The sequence below is a fragment of the Mytilus trossulus genome, chromosome 9, assembly GCF_036588685.1.
Source record: "Mytilus trossulus isolate FHL-02 chromosome 9, PNRI_Mtr1.1.1.hap1, whole genome shotgun sequence".
Classification (NCBI taxonomy): domain Eukaryota; kingdom Metazoa; phylum Mollusca; class Bivalvia; order Mytilida; family Mytilidae; genus Mytilus; species Mytilus trossulus.
In genome coordinates this window covers 20,795,162-20,813,274 of record NC_086381.1, presented here as the reverse complement: position 1 = coordinate 20,813,274, position 18,113 = coordinate 20,795,162, and the positions used below count along the sequence as shown (strand labels likewise).

Here is an 18,113-nt window from a genome sequence, read left to right as displayed (position 1 = left end):
AACCTAACATGATATGTTGAATTTTACATGAAATAAAGATAACAAAAATCAGATTGAATTATCTCCCTTATCACAATCAATTAAACCTTCTCAGTGTGTCAGTATCTGATATTCTTTTCTGTATCTTTACGTTGAAGGTACCAATACTGGCTTTTACAATTGAAAAAAATATTGAAGTTTTGCATACAATTAGACAGCAACCTATCAATTCATTAGAAAAAAATATTTAGAGCCAATATACTAAACAACAATAAGGACACTTTGCCTACAACAAAACAGATATACTTCTTACATTTTACTTTGAGAAACCTTAGATGTTTTGTGTTTTTAGATAACACTATTTTTAAGATTCTATTGTAGCTTACATTCTCGACTGAAAATATGAATTGATTGTTTTTGCGGGAAAATGGTAAAACTGCGGTACACAAATGTATTTGAATAAAAAATCTTTGACTGCTCCTAAACAGACCCAAGAAAAGATTATTGAGGTATTTCTAGATAATTAATTCAAAGTATTCAAACAGCATGTCAAGCATTACCACAGAAAGTTGTTTTGACAACAACTGGAAACCTACGATATTTCTACCCAAAGGTCTAGATTTATAATTTCACAATGCATAATCATGCAGATTTTAAACATTCCATTTAGAAACCCAACTCTTATATGGAAGAAAAAGGATACATCTTAGATGTAATGGGCTTTCTGTTTAAATGTGTACAGATCATCACAGATTAATTTTCTGTTGTGGCATCAGTAATCTATGTTTTGTTATCATCATTATTGCAATGAGCCCAAATAATTTCAAAATATTTATGGTATGAAAGTGTAAATATAAATAATTAAAGGAACAATACTGATTATGAATCTGTTTGTTGTTTATAAAGACGGAAAATTATACTTTTAAAACATAATACATTTTTTTATTAGCTGAATTGATGCATATGAACCCTATTAAAACCCTCCCTGTGAAACCAACTTAGGAATAACGAAAACCAAAAAAAAATTAAAACTAATAAATGGAAACAAAAATAACTGATAAAATTGTCATTTTAAAATGAGTAAAAAGTAAGTTTGCTCATAGATGTAATACATGGGTAATGAGGGTTACATCTATGGTTTGCTTAACTGAGCAAAAATGATTTTGAAGATGATAGCACATCCAGCAGTGACAGAAACTATAAAATAGGACTTGATGCCATGAACACATAAACTGAAGCAGTTGTTCAGTGACAGATTTAATGTCATAGTTTCAATTATAACCTAATTTCAATGATTTTAGTGTAAAAGACAAATTAAAAGGTTATTAGTTCAATTAAATATTCAAAGATGCATGAAACTTAATGAGCATGTAAATTTTATGACAAAAGTTAAGCAACTTCAAAGTACAAGCCTAAATCAGATATTTTCCAAAATTGCTGAAATTTTCAAAATATCTGTGATAAACGATGTTCATGGAAGTAAAATGAAGATTAAACATCCATGGGTGTTCAAGTAATTTAATTATGTTTTTGGGAGTTGTAAAATGAACAGCAGGGGAACTATTAAAGGATCAAGTATTATAATGGAAGAAAGCAAGGTATTTAATAAGACAAATGGGTCCTTCACAAATTGTATTTAAGTGTGAAATTGATAATACTACCCCTATATGAAAGGAGATAGATAAGAAAGTTTACTTATACATTACAAACTACCCAAGTGTAATGTTAGAGGTAAACAGAGCTATCCAGATATTATCTTTAAACTGGGATTTTATTGAAAAATTTCTTGACCTTAATGACACAGTATCTGATATAGTATTCCATCTGACCCAATGGGAACAGTTTAGAACTTTACGATTTTTCTTTTAATTTCTTTAACATATTTTTTATTTCAATTGACTTATGGATGCATATATTTGATTATGATTAGAGGTAAGCCTATATACCTGTAAACTTCTCTTTGCAGCTTCCGCTTTTTCATCAGCAGTATATGAAAGTAGCATCAGCTGACCTGAGTTTGGATATTTTAGAACATTATGAAGATTGAAAGATGGTAGTCAAATTATTAAATTGTATAGTCACTCTGTATTTGAAAACATGCTTAATCTAGTGACATAAATGCATTTGAGTAAAACGTTCATTGCAAAGAATTTTGATTTAGATGTTACCCCATTCAACCAAGAGTCCATCACAGCAATGTTATAATGCTGGGTATATGAATCTGTCAAGCCAAGCTGCTATGAATGAATAGTCTGTGTTTGAGTATGGAGCTTTTAGTTTCAAAAGCAGTACCTTTATTTAAAAAGTTATCAAAGTTGAACTTGAGGTTTGTGTAAAGAAAAAACCTCACTTGGACACATTATTATCTAAGGGTCATGTATTGTTGTGCGACTATTTGTATCTTTGCTATAGATGAGCTCCTAGGTTTATAGTTTTGAACAAATGTCTTCTATTTTATACTTTAGCATGTTGTACTATTTCTTTGATAAACTATTTCAAACTTACAATGTGTACATTTATGAGGGTACAAGGCCTCAAATATGATTTCAGATCTAGGAAAATTTGATGTTAAATAGTTGAAATGCTCATGCATCTTGATGAAGAGGCAAATTAACCAGAAGAATGCAGACTGATGAATTCTCCCTTAAAACTAAGTTTATTTATAATTTACTTTATACAAACTGTCAGAGATTTGAAAGTTCATTTTACCAAGTATAATCTTTTGTTGAGTAAACTTTAATTTAAATACTTTTGATTTTGACAGGAAGACTTGACCTTGATTGACCCGATGAAATGTACAGATACTTGTAATCATCAGATTATCTAGATACATCACAGATTTTACGGCTCTTCGCCTCAACGAACTTCACCTGTAAACCAATTAGGACAAAAAAAGGTAGGTTGTGCACATTACAGTTTTGGTATAATTTACAATTTTCCAGTTTAAAGAGGTGAATTGAGGCAAGTAAATAGTAATTTACTAAGTTTTTGGTATTTGAATGAATTAAATGATGTGATGGGGACGATACCTGTATAATGATAGTAGGTATGTTTGTTGTGTTATAGTGTATGTATGGCTAGAGGTTAGGGGAACATAAATCTCAGTTTTGTATGTTTTTATTGAATGTCTAAAGTTATTCCAAGTATTTGTTCTACAATTTGATTTTAATGACTGATTTTACATTGTCATTATGCATACAGTTTCATGATGAATTGATTGTTGATTGCTTAAACATCTAGTGGCAAAAATTTCATGTATATTCTGGAAAATATACAAAGAAGTATATACTGCAAATTTTCCTAAATATACCTGTAACCCGAGATATTAAAAATAGGAATTTCAGCACATTTTTGGCAAATCTGCCAAGTACATGTAGTTTTTGAAATTGTTGAACTGATGTTTGCAGATTTGGTGAAATGTTGAAGCATACAAATCTTTTTCTAATGAAAACATAACAGTTTAAACCTTCCTTGGACATTCAGATTATTGAAATACAGGCACGGATCCAGAGGGGGGGGGGATGTTCCGGGGGTTGAAACCCCCCCCCTTTTTTTGACGATCAATGCATTTGAATGGGGACATGTAATTGGAACCCCCTTTGTCCTGGGTTAGGAACCCCCCTTTTTAAAATGGCTGGATACGCCCCTGACATAAAAACACATAGAAAAATTTCAATTTCAATCACAAAAATTTTGTTCAAATTTTGGATTAGGATCATAGGTCTGAGGTGTCAGATTTTAAGGGTGAAATATATTCATTACAATTTGTTCAGTGTCACTTGACAAAATAGACTTATTCAGGCATTGGCAAAATGTATTGTATTTAAAAAAGTGATATACTATCTGAGTTATAATCATAATATTTTGTAGTAAATTTTAAAATGTTTGTATCCACCAATCTGGTGATGTTGTTATCAGTTTGTAAACATAACCAACTGCTGTTTCTGGTTTAACATGTAAAAGCTGATTTCTTTTTTTTGTAAGTTTCAGTTAAAGACATGATAACATGACAAAAAATCTAACTGAGTAGGAGATATATGCTTGCAATGAAATTAATGTTTGAAACTATTTATATCATGTATATCATCATTGCAAAATTGTAGGATAATTATATCCCCCATTCAAGGAGAATATATATAGTGATTATGAATTGTCAGTGGCGGATCAAGAGGGGGGTTTATTCCCAGGGGGTTGAAATCCCCTTTTATTTTGATGACAAATGCATTTGAATGGGGACATATAATTGGAACCCCATCCTCTTTTATCCTGGGTTGGTAACCCCCTTTTAAAAATGGCTGGATCTGCTCCTGATTGTGTATGGATCTACAGCCAGTTAGTTAGTCTACAGTCATTCATTTTGGTGCAGCTACATCTTTTAGATACTGACCCTATGCTATATAAGGTGAAGGTCTTAATTGTCATGTTCAGATTTTAGATAATTATTAAGTGACTTGCTACAATTAAATTTTGGAAGGATGTATCATGGGGTGTCTGTATATAGTAGCATTCCACACAAAAAATAGTAACTTTTGACATACTCAGTACATTTTATATTTCTATGATTCATATTGAAATTACTAATGTTGATATATTTCATTTGTGGAGTGTAGCAACATTTCAAGTTTTGTAGTAATAAATACATCAATATATTTTTGAAATTGACAGTAATGACCTTTCAAAGAGATAGAGTCAACAAGAATTTAAAATAGTTGCCTGACAGCAGATATATAATTGTAGGATTATTAGGTCTCAGTATGTGGATGAAAAGTTCCAAGATCTATTATAAATTCCAATGTTGTTGTGATTAGTGTCATGGGTCTGATTTTAGAAAAGGTTTACTGCCAAAATAATCTAATCTGAGTCTAAAAGATTGATGTATTAGTCCAGCTTTTATTTATGATATATTTTTAAGATTTATTTTACAAATTGGAGAAAATTTTGAATATTTTATATTACATTATTTAAGGGGCTTCCTAGATTAGTGGAGAGCTTCAAGCACAAGTAAGCCTCTTGGTTTTTTTTCTCTTTTCTCTTCTTTTTACTGTATGGATCATTTAAATACTTTTAACCTTTCATCTAAAAGAAAGTCGCTGCCCAACAGGAAGCCCTAGTCTTTAAACTTAAAGCACACCGAAAAAATACAGGATGTATACCGTTTCTTACATTCTTAATGTATTAATGACATAACCTTTTATTTTTATTTACATAAGTTTGTTTCCAAACTTTACAGTTATGTTAAACAAGTACATGTACCAATTACATAACAAATTTTACCTTTACCTTGGCCTAACGTTAAATACCTGTACACTGAAGTGTTACAGGTGTAATTGTCTTTTAGTAAAAATCACTTTTTAACCTAATTGTAGTGCCTGTCATTCATACACACCTTTGGGAACTTTATATTGTGTGATAATTCACAGGTATGTAATTTTTTTTTTGCTTAAGATTTTCAAAAATCACAAAAATAAAGATTATATTTTTTGTACCATATGCATAAATTTTAATTATTTCACTAATAATTTATTTGCTTATCGAAACATATTTTTGCATTAAACCTTTTCAAATGTTTACACCACCATGTAATGGCACTAACTACTACAACATGGGAAATTTTGATACATATCGACCCTGTACATGCATATGTTGTATAATTGCTTACACGTCATTTCGTCTCTAGTGGATAGTTGTCTCATTGGTAATCAAACCACATCTTATATTGATATGTTTGTATATTTCATTTCATTGAAAGACACATTTAGTTCTTTTTATAGTTTGTAAATAGTTATTAGATTGGTTAACCATAAAGACAAATCATAGGTATAAGGAGGGGGTAGGAGAGAGTGTCATCTTGAACTTAACGTGACGGTAGCCGTATCCTTCTTTATTGTATAGGTACACCAATTTGATTTTCAATTCATATGGAATCATAGAAAAATTGGTCTGAACTAACCTCCAAACCATCAATGATTCTGTAATGAGGGGTACCCAAATTGCATCTATGATCAAATTTGCATCGTAAAAAGTCGAATAACAGAGCTTTTGTTTATTTTTTTTCAAATATTTTGAACAATTGGATATTTGTCCATGCTTACTCTTCTTTTTTTAAGAAATTGATACATGAAACATATTGTATTTGCTAATTTTAAAAAGATGACGTTTTGATGACGTCGCATAATCTTGCATAATCTTGGATATTTAATTTCTTGGTTTTGCCGAAGTCTACATATCAGCCTATAGAAAAAAAATTATTTGTTGAACATTTAACTTCATGGTTCATATGTACCCACAAAAGCCACAAAAATTGGTATCTAACAAATAATCAACAATTCACAGTACTAGATTTAGAGGTTAAGCAATTGGTCTCAGAGTCCAATTTTATGCAATATTCTCTATATAGTTATAAACATACAGACTTGCTTGCTTTCATCCTTGTTAGTAAATTCAAGGAGGTTATATAACCTCCTTGGTAAATTGAAGTAGTCTAAGAAATGATGTGTTAGCTTATTGAAATGATAAATACTTATGGCTACTTAATGACAGTATGATAAGAAGGCCTCAACAGTCATTTATTTTATTTTCGAAAACCACCTTGAAGATTTGATTTTGATTTTTCCTGTTTTAATGCCACTTTTTAGCACCATATTTAGGCTATTTTGAGGCAGCCAGTTTTTATTGGTGGAGGAAGCCAGAGTGCCCAGAGAAAACTTTTGATAGGAAAATTGATAATTCTAGTCAATTAAGATTAGAGTTGAGTGCACCCGCATGAGGAGGGGGGAGTGGGAGGGGTTGTACTCACAACCTCAGTGTTAACTGGCAAGTGATAGTAGTAACTCATTAGACCACTTGGCCACCGAGGCCCCCAACACCTTGAAGACAAATTGTACCTATATTTTTAATATCATAGTCCTGCACATGTATGACAGAAAACCACAAGTACATGTTATGTGAAGTAGGGTTTATAGTGAATAAGGAAAGCTGACTTTATTGCATTTTGTGGTTTCAAAATTTTGTTCATTTAGAAAAAAAATTGTACTTCGTTTGATGTTTTGACAAGTAATCCAAAATCCATGAATTTTATAATGATAACTCCACAGTACATCTCTCCCACATACTTTTCCCCTAATTTCGACAACAAAGTTGATGATGGAACTTTTCTGCACTAGTTTAACCTCAGTTACTTCTGATCATTGAACTTATATTTTAGATAATGCTTGAGACTTGATTGAAAACCAATTATTGATGTAACCTGCCAGGTTGGTAAGAATGTACTTACAATCATTGTCAGTGTGGTAATCTGAATTATTCATCAGTTATAGTTATATGTTACTATAATTTACTTCTGTCTACCAAAATAACTTTACCAAAAATCTCTGGTATTTAGTGATTTCTAGTCGGAAAAGTAATAAAAAAGATACAGTAAAAAATTGTGAAGTAATTTAGTTTTCAATATGTTTTGTAATGTATTTTTATAAATCTGTGTTTTAACTTTGTGATTTAAAGAATGAGAATAATAATTATGCTTCAACTCAAAAAAAGTATTCCAAATGTGTACAATATAAGTTTTGAGTTAAAACTAATACCACTGACATCTTCTTATAAATATCAGATGAACTAAACTCTTGATTTCAAATTCAACTTATACTTACTCTTTTGATAGTTCTAAAAAAATTCTTTTTGTATTCCAGATATGTTAATGGTCTTTTAGACTCTTGAAACCTTGGACTCTTAGCCAAACACTAAGTTTGAGTCACAGCAACTACTTACAGTCCACTTGGAGCTGGAAACATAACCAGTAGAATTTATAGGTTAGAATGCTATTTCAATTTTATAGAAACCTTTTTAAAAGAACATTGACAATGGACTGAAATAATTCTAAGATATTGCAATTTTATATTTTCATCTAAATAACTCTTTTAAAACCTCAGAAGTGTATCAGAAACACCCAAATCCTTACAAAAAGACAGTAAACACTTAAATAACTATACTTGGCTTATATAGTCTTTTACAAAAAAAAAAGATTCACCTAAGGGAGTGGACTCAAAGGAAAACTTTAAAAGTCAGCTATAATTTGTATTCTCATATCATTGGTGGAACCAGAGAGGGAGGGGATTCACAGGTTGGAATCCCCCTTTTATTTTAAAGATCAATGCATTTGAATGGGAAAGTACTTCCCCCCCCCCCCCCTAAAAAAAAAAAAGGACACAGAAACTAACAACTGCAGCTCACCAAACAGCAAATTATTTAAAGCCAGAGTGGTTGGCTTAATATGAAAATAAGGAGATGTTGTATAATTGCTTTTAATGTTTTTGTGGCCTAATGAAGCACACTTTTTGTATCGATCATTCTTAAAAGTATTGACAAGTCAGACAGAATTGACAATTAGGTGTTATAAAAGACTAGTAATTGTCATGTTTTTATTGGTTGGTCTAGAATAACTAATTAATTTGCATACTGTATTCCCATTATACAGTTGTAATATTCTGTCAAAGTTTCAATAGGTATAACAAGTACACAAAGTACACAGTAACTTTTTGCATAAAATTCACATATTTTAACATGCCCTTTTGTCTAATTGGATGGTTAAGTACACAAAGTACACAGTAACTTTTTGTATTAAATTCACATATATTTTAAAATGCTATTTTGTCTTTTGAATTAATAAATTAAATTTAAACACATTATTTTTTTTTATATGTTTGGACGCATGAGACAGCGACCTATATCAGTTGTTACTATGAACTTGATACTCTATGACCTACTAATGTGTTTCACAATCCATGAACTTTGTGGGGTGTGTCATCAACCAGTCAGATCACTCTAGTTGACCTTGACCTTTTACCCCTAAGATAGTAAAATCTTGTCTACCTTGTGTGACTTAGAGTTTTATACAGTAAAACTTAAGTTGGATTATAGAAAGATAATTAATGTCATCTAGTCATTTGAGGCTTTGAACTTTGACCTTTGACCTCATCCCCGATTATATATAAAAAAGAAGATGTGGTATGATTACCAATTAGACAACTATCCACAAAAGATATGCCTGAAAGCCAAAAATCTCAAAATGTCATTGTACTGATTATCAGGTTATCTGCATGTTGATATTTTACAATATCAATATGCAGATAATATGATAATAGATTTATCGGGCTATATTTGCGTGTTTCAGAAGTGTTTTCTTTGTTTTACCAGCACACAAAAGATGACTTGATAAGTTCGGGTCAAAGTTATTAACATTGGTTCAAACATTATGAATTAAGTCGCTGATATGTCCGGGTCAAAGTTATTAAGGGACGGGTCAACTTATTTGACGTCACAAAGACATGATAGGGAATAATATTAAGAGCTGAACAGAGTGATATAGACAGTGGGACGACCATTAAGTATCAATATTGAATTTCACAGGGCAACTGAATACATGTATGGGGGTTAATAGTTATGCAGACAGCTCTAATTTATCCCATTTATTAACCTAAATGAAATGGCATACTTTATATCTAAGTTATTATATTGTATGGCATGATATAGGAAAGAGTGAAGAAGGCTGCATAAACAAAAAATCTAACTGGGTAATCTTATGCCTTTCAAGGTCCTGAATTAAAAAAATTGAAAAACAAATTATCAAAACCTTTACTTAAACTTGTCTGCTATTACAAAATGTACTGGACATTACTGATTATCCCGTCAAACTTTTAAGTCCTGAAGGAAATATCTGAAATGCGGCTAAAGTGACTTGTTTTCTGATCAATAATGGTCAAGTTTTCCATAATTACCAGTTAAGTATCTCAAAATAAACATTTAAAAATATGGCCTGTTTGGTATTAAAACATATAGCTACAAGATTATGAGACAAATATTTAAGAATCAAATCTGTTGCATTTGTATTTAACATTGATGAATAATTCATTAATACAGTAGATTTAATGATACTTATATGTTCTATGAGTGTTTACAACCTTTTGTAGTGATGTAACACTGTGATAACTTATTATCTGATGTTTTACTGTCATGTTCTACTGATGCTTCAGGGGAGGATAAAGAATTACACTCAGTTTAAATATAGCATTTAATCATTATTACAAACAATAGGTGTGATAATATCGCCACTGTTGACTTAGTCTGAGACCTTGGTTAATGAGTGATTTGTTTCATTATTCATGCTCTCTTGAGATTTCTGAGGGTGTAATTATGATATTTTTGTCCAAATCATTATATATGATTTTGCACCAAATTGGATAGATAAAGAGATTTTGTGTATCTGAAAATAGTTTATTCCAACTTCATAATAGCAATTAATTGCTATTGGTTATTATTATAAACCAAAAAACATTGTAAATGATATACTTTTAATTTATTATTTCTATGTTTCATAAAAATTATATATATACAAGAAAAAAAATTAAACTTGCATCCCCAAAAGATAAAATGATGAATATCCCTTCGAAAAAAAATGCTGTTTTTTGCCAACATAAAACCTACTATTTGACCCTCAGGCCAATAAGTCTCCTGAAGGTGTTGTTTTTTGTGTCCTGACGAGAATGTCTATTGTCTTGACAGGTTAAAATGTTCAGATGTTGAGATTAATATACTGTTCATTTACCTCAAAACCATCAAACAGATTCTTATCTATAGGAGTTATTGACCTTTGATAACAATTTTCCCCTTGTTTTCCAATATGATCTTTTATCTTACATTAAACTAAAACAGATAGATTGAAACTTTAAAAAGACAAAATGATCAGCAAAACAAGATCTATAAATTAGTCTGGTGCCAAAATCATTTGCTCTTGAATGATTGATTGTTGTTTGCTTAACGTCCAATGGCCAATATTTCATGCATATTCAGGACGAGATGCTCTTGAATGAAGAATTTTACAAATTTTTTGTGCCTTTGCCTATATTATCCTCAATATAAAAAAGAAGATGTGGTATGATTGCCAATGAGACAACTATCAACAAAAGACCAAAATAACACAAACATTAACAAATATAGGTCACTGTAAGGCCTTCAATAATGAGCAAAGCCCATACCGCATAGTCTGCTATAAAAGGCCCCGATAAGACAATGTAAAACAATTCAAACGAGAAAACTAACAGTGAACGAAACACAAATATGTAACACATAAACAAACGACAACCACTGAATTACAGGCTCCTGACTTTTGCTCTTTTGTATACAGGCACATACATAAATAATGTGGCAGGGTTAAACATGTTAGCGGGATCCCAACCCTCCCCCTAACCTGGGACAGTGGTATAACAGTACAACATCAAGACTGTTAAATATGAAGATAGACACTTTTAAATAACAAAAATTGCCAGCAAGACAAAATCTACGAATAAGTAATTTGGCTTAAAATCTTGGTGGAATTTTTCAAAAAAGATATAATTGAACTTTTAAAACAATGCATTACTCTTGAAGTATGCTCAATCAAATTATAAAAAACAATTTCAAATTCTGTGAGCAAAACCTACAGAAATGACTTAGAGTATTTATGTTTGAAATTATTCTCTGTAATATGATAAATAGATCATCAAAGAATGCAGTAAGAAAACTGGCATGTAGATAAAACATATATTTAATAAATCTCTATAATTTTTGTATACTTTTTAAAATCTGGACCAAATCCAGGCCATTATAAGTACTATCGGTACAAATATGTGAGAAATCCTGAATTACATCTGAATGTCTGAGTTCATTATTAACTTTGATGGACTGTGATAACAAATAATTAGTATGTAATAGTTACACCTTCACATTCAGACTTTTATCAGGTGATTATACAGTAGTTTTATAGAAACTATCAGATTTAACAGAATCTTTTACTTCAATTTCGTAAGTTGATGTTATTTTATTCAGAAATTATATTACATCACAATTCTGTATGATTGTGTTGAATATGAACCTAATTTTTGTTGAAATGTGTAATTTTTAATGACATTTTTATAATTGCAGACACCTGAGAACAAGGGCCACACAATTGAAGGGTGTTGGTAGCTAGTGCATCTTAAGGAGGTATGTACTTAACCTGTGTAAGGTAAAGAAATATGATATTATCGATATAAAGATGGTGAGATTTATGCCATCATTTGGCATACATTTCCATAGTCAATTCATCCATCTATCCTTGTTATATTTTTTTTGATATCTTCTCCCCTGAAACAATTACTTGTCCAAAAAATTCCCAAACTTTACCTGCTGAGAGAATTTTTCTTAAGGATAATATAAAATAAAAAAGATGTTGTATGATTGCCAATGAAACAACTCTTCAAAATAGACCAAACAAGAATGTGTCCAAAGTACACGGATGCCCCACTCGCACTATCATTTTCCATGTTCAATAGACCGTGAAAATGGGTAAAAAATATAGATAGGCATTAAAATTAGAAAGATTATATCATAGGGAACATGTGTACTAAGTTTCAAGTTGATTGGACTTCAACTTCATCAAAAACTACCTTGACCAAAAAGTTTAACCTAAAACTTGCACTTTCATTTTCTATGTTCAGAAAACTGTGAAATTGGGGTCAAAATTTTAATTTGTCTTTAAAACTAGAAAGATCATATCATAAGGAACATATGTACTAAGTTTCAAGTTGATTGGACTTCAACTTCATCAAAAACTACCTTGACCAAAAACTTTAACCTGAAGCGGGACAGACGGACAAACGAACGGACGAACAAACAGATGGACAGACGGACAGACGAATGGACACACAGACCAGAAAACATAATGCCCCTCTACTATCGTAGGTGGGGCATAAAAACACCATAGTTAACACATATTTTTCATTGTACGGCCTTCAACAATAACTAAAGACAATACAGGATAGTCAGCTATAAAAGGCCCCAAAATGACAAATGTAAAACACTTCAAACGAAAAATTATAATTGCCTGAATAATTTATAAAATAATGAAATAAAACAAATATGGTATAGAGCAGCAAATGACAACCACTGACTGGGGACTGGCATATACAGAAAATTTAAATAAGTTTCAAACATATATCCATGGATTTGGTCCATCATCAAACATCAAAAATCACTAAAAATAAAAAAAATATGAGTAAAATACAGTTTTCTAGATAGACCAAAACTGACCTGTGAAAAATGATTAACAGATGAAGGTCTACCTCCTATGAAAGTCTCAGAAATAATGGACAACCTATTTAAAATATTGCTCCTGAAATATCAATTTCAGCATGTTTTATAGTTTTTTTACTTTCATCTGAAAAGCTATAACAAAAATAGCAAATCTGGCAGTTGGAGAAAAATCAATAGGTTAAAGTCCAACTCCTATTGTTGAAGGCTGTAAGGTGACCCAAAGCTGCTAATGTGTATGTCATTTTGTCCCCTGTGAAGAGTTGTCTTATTAATACTTATTCCACATTTTCTTAATTTTTTGAAAAATTGGTTCTTATTTTCAATATATATTGTTTTTTTCATCATTAGCTTTAGTTAATAATGGGAAATAGTTTATATACAATTTTCAGTCTTTTTATGCAAATGCTATTTACATAGTATAAAGCAGAAATAAATATTAAAATTAGGGTCTGCATAGAATGTTATAACCTCTGTCATAAGTACCAGATGCTTACTGATACTACTCAGAAAATATTAAGTTATCTCCCTTACATAATCATGAAACGTGACAAAACTCATCTCTGGTACTAAAAGATATGTCTATAGCGTAGTAGTTATCTAAGAATAATAATTATATAACATTCTAAGGAGAAGCATCAAGTACATGGCATATTCGACTGCATTCTGTGTTAACTATAATCAGATGTTGGCAAGATTCTGTCACAATTTTTTAGAAATAACCACATTATTTTCAGATCATATACATGATATTGTGTAAAGATAGTATAACTAAAGGCTTTTATAATAGTACATTGCTGTGTTGATGTCCTGGGATTGCTGTCATTTTAAGGCATACATTCTTCAGTCATACTATAATTCTGATGGTTAATTGTAAAAATTGGTCATTGGTCTGATTAGTTAACCATGCAGTCAATTTTTGATACAATTATTGTACTGGGACTACAAAATCCACCTATCAAAATCCTGATTTGGTGTTCCATCACAAGTTTTGTACTCTGTACTGAGTATGGTTTTCTGACCGCTGACCTAGTTACTAAATACCTTTGACTGGCCTTCAATCTGCTCTATTTGTATGGGCCAGCAACGAAGTTGTCGGTGCCATATAGTTTTACCCTTGTCCGTCATGATCCGTTCTTCCGCAACAAACCATTATACAGAGTTTTTCTAAACGCCTTCAGATATTTAGCTGATTTTTTGGTATGTGAGTTAACCAAGATGAGTTATACAGATCAAATTAAGTTTTGTTCCGCCTGGCTAATATTTGCCTAAATTACAGGCTATGGACTTTGATAAATTGTTGAAAATCACAGTTATATGGACTTTTTTCTAAATGCTTTCAGATATTAGGATGATTTTTGGTATGTGAGTTAACCAAGATGAGTTATACAGATTAAGGTTAAATTTTGTTCCGCCTGGCTAATTTTTGCCTAAATACAGGCTATGGACTTTGATAAATTGTTGAAAATCACAGTTATACCAGACTTTTTTTCTTAACGCTTTCAGATATTGCGATGATTTTTTGGCATGTGAGTTAACCATGATGGGTTACAGATCAAGTTTAACTTTTGTTCTGCTTGGCTAAATTTTGCTATAATTTTTGGCTTTGGACTTTGAAAAATTGTTGAAAATTACAGTTATATGGACATTTTTCTATACGCCTCAAGATTTAGAACTTTTTTTTGATATGTGAGACTACCATCATGTTTGTGTCCACATGTGTTATTAAAATTGCCGATTTTTCAACTTTTTGAGAAGGGGGCCATTCATGTCGCTTTGACACATCTAGTCTTTTCTGTACTCTAACTTAAGTTTTACTCACCCGAATATTATGAAACTCATACACAATGCTAAAAAACAAAACTAGCAGACCAGAGTTCGAATTTTGGCAGTGAGTCACTTACCTTTCTATAGATATGTCCCTTTTTAAAATTGCAACGTTTGAGCAGTGCCATTTTTATGATCAGAAATATTTTCCATTTATTAAGTTATGGGTCATGTATGAATGTCATATTGAGGACAAATTTACAGTTCTAGAATATTTGATAAATATTCTTTACTGCTATTTCATACCTATCTTTTTTCAACATAGTAGAATTTTATTCAATATCAATATTATTTGACCTTGACCTTATTTTTACAGTTCATTGCTCAGTGTTAAGTTTATGTTGTTTGGCCTGTTTTTCTTAAATAACAAGCAATAGGTCAACTATATTTGATGTATGGAAGGATTGTAAGCTGTACATATCTGCCTGGCATGGTTCATCTGACTCTGACCTTATTTTCATGGTTCATTGGTCAATGTTTAGTTTTCTAAGAAGGTGTTTCTTTCAGGAATTTGATTCTTGTTAGGAAAAATCATGATACAAAATCTTTTTTAAGTAACTTAACAAAGCTTGGATAAAAAATGGGTACATGTGACCTACATTTCAACATTTCAATAATATTTATATAAGAAAATTAAGGTCTATAACCTCCACTTTTTTTGTAATCTGAAATCTACATATAAGTCAGTTTTGGTGTTTGTAAAAGGACTACAGTATTGCTAACCTTGAAGCTAAGATGATAAAACATCTATAATTGTTTACCTTTGACAGGTAAAAATGTCTTTGATGTTACAGGTGTTCACCAGGAACACCCTGAAGGCTAATTAACGGATGTTTCCTACAAATGATGTATGTAAAATTTGACTCATAAAGTATGCTTTAATGAAAGGTTTTGGTTCTTTTTCTATTTCTTAAGTAGAAAGTTTTGTCTTTGCTGAAAATCCATTTTTAATACAGTGTATATTTTATATTTTGGTTAAAGAAACAAAAGTCTCACATGTGTTCATGCAGAGCAAACATAAACAATATTTTATTCATGTGATTTGATATTTGATGGGAAAGTTAGTAGTTTGCATTTTTTTTGAGAGAACAGCTACTTGCTCTAGTGTCTCTCTTAATCCTAATACATCATAAGAAATTTTAGGCTCATTGTAGAAACTTAGCCATCATTACCTTGTTTCATCTATTTCCCAATTTCATTGATGTATTCATGTATTATGGAAGGTTTATAGGTGATAATTGTCATATATCATACAGACACAATTCCATCAAGAATAATATTGTTTGTCAATTGTTTGTTTATCTGTAGTTCATCTTCATTTTAGTAGCTTCTCTTGTTTATGAAGTGCCAAAAAGAGTCCTACTCAAGAGGAACAAGTTATTTACACATCTTTTTCAGTTTGAATAGTCTCCTGAAATAACATTACAAGGTAGTAATTGTTTGCTATTTATGGATACAATGACCTTTTGAAATTTTGCTTGGGATGGTGTTTAGCATAAACAATATTGTGCTGAATTGAAACGACAGATATAAGAAAATGTTTATGGCATTGTTTACTCATGCTGTTTTAGCTGTTTTAGCCTTGGTTTCATTTAGATCTAATTTTAGTCACATTTTTGGCTAGTTGCATTGAAAAAACAAATGTTAGGTAAATATTTCAATGAGATAGCAACCTAACACTACTAAATACTCAATCAAGACATATTTCAGAGTTTAGTAAGACGTCCATTAATATCACTGAACTAGTATGCATATTTTTAAGGGGCTAGCTGATGGATGCCTTAGGCTGCCGAAGATTTGCCACTATCATACAAAAATTGATGGTGGCTTGTTTGAAGATTTTCCACCGTCAGACACAATTGGTATTGGCATGTTTAAAGAGCTGCCACCATCAGACAATACTGATGGTGTTATGTTTAAAGAGCTGCCACCATCAAAAATACTGATGGTGTTATGTTTAAAGAGCTGCCACTGTCAGACAATACTGATGGTGTTATTTTTAAAGAGCTGCCACCATCAAAAATACTGATGGTGTATGATCAAAGAGCTGCCACCATCAGACAATACTGATGGTGTTATGTTTAAAGAGCTGCCACCATCAGACAATACTGATGGTGTTATGTTTAAAGAGCTGTCATCATCAGACAATACTGATGGTGTTATGTTTAAAGAGCTGCCACCATCAGACAATACTGATGGTGTTATGTTTAAAGAGCTGCCACCATCAGACAATACTGATGGTATTATGTTTAAAGAGCTGCCACTATCAGACAATACTGATGGTGTTATGTTTAAAGAGCTGCCACCATCAGACAATACTGATGGTGTTATGTTTAAAGAGCTGTCAACATCAGACAATACTGATGTTGTTATGTTTAAAAAGCTGCCACCATCAGACAATACTGATGGTATTATGTTCAAAGAGCTGCCACCATCAGACAATACTGATGGTACTATGTTTAAAGAGCTGCCACTATCAGACAATACTGTTGGTGTTATGTTTAAAGAGCTGCCACTATCAGACAATACTGTTGGTGTTATGTTTAAAGAGCTGCCACCATCAGACAATACTGATGGTGTTATGTTTAAAGAGCTGCCACCATCAGACAATACTGATGGTGTTATGTTTAAAGAGCTGCCACCATCAGACAATACTGATGGTGTTATGTTTAAAGAGCTGCCACCATCAGACAATACTGATGGTGTTATGTTTAAAGAGCTGCCACCATCAGACAATACTGATGGTGTTATGTTTAAAGAGCTGCCACCATCAGACAATACTGATGGTGTTATGTTTTAAGAGCTGCCACCATCAAACAATACTGATGGTGTTATGTTTAAAGAGCTGCCACCTTTAGACAATACTAAGAGTGTTATGTTTAAAGAGTTGCCACAGTTAGACTCAAAATTGAAGGTGGTGTGTTTGGAGAGTTTTGTTCATTGAGGAAAAATTGTATTTTCAGGGATATTTGATTTTGTTGTTATGTATTCATTTGGCAGGTGCATAATTTGCTATGCCACAAATCCCTGATGCTCTGTATTTCAATCTTCATAGAATTTAATGGTAGATTTTCTCTGTATTGGATAACAGAAGTTCATCTCTTCATTTATAATATGTATCATTTTTCAAAAAGGTTATTCGTACTGTTATGGTATTGTATACATGATCTCCAAACATGTAAGGAAAGTAGTAAGATTTAAGACATAAT

General features: G+C 31.5%; 1 protein-coding gene across 5 annotated transcripts in view; it reads left to right on the top strand.

The window, feature by feature from the left end:
• Positions 1-5,293: 5,293 nt before the first annotated feature.
• The window catches only part of LOC134685285 (trichohyalin-like), a 53,843-nt gene continuing 41,023 nt past the window's right edge, over positions 5,294-18,113 (top strand). For 2 of the 5 annotated variants that reach the window (XM_063544895.1, XM_063544894.1), the window contains exons 1-2: positions 7,665-7,784; positions 11,932-11,991. The gene's annotated coding sequence lies outside the window, so the exon portion shown is untranslated. Of the gene's footprint in view, positions 5,400-7,183; positions 7,237-7,664; positions 7,785-11,925; positions 11,992-18,113 lie in introns of those variants that run through there. The other 3 variants (XM_063544902.1, XM_063544900.1, XM_063544904.1) reach the window with 2 other exon arrangements.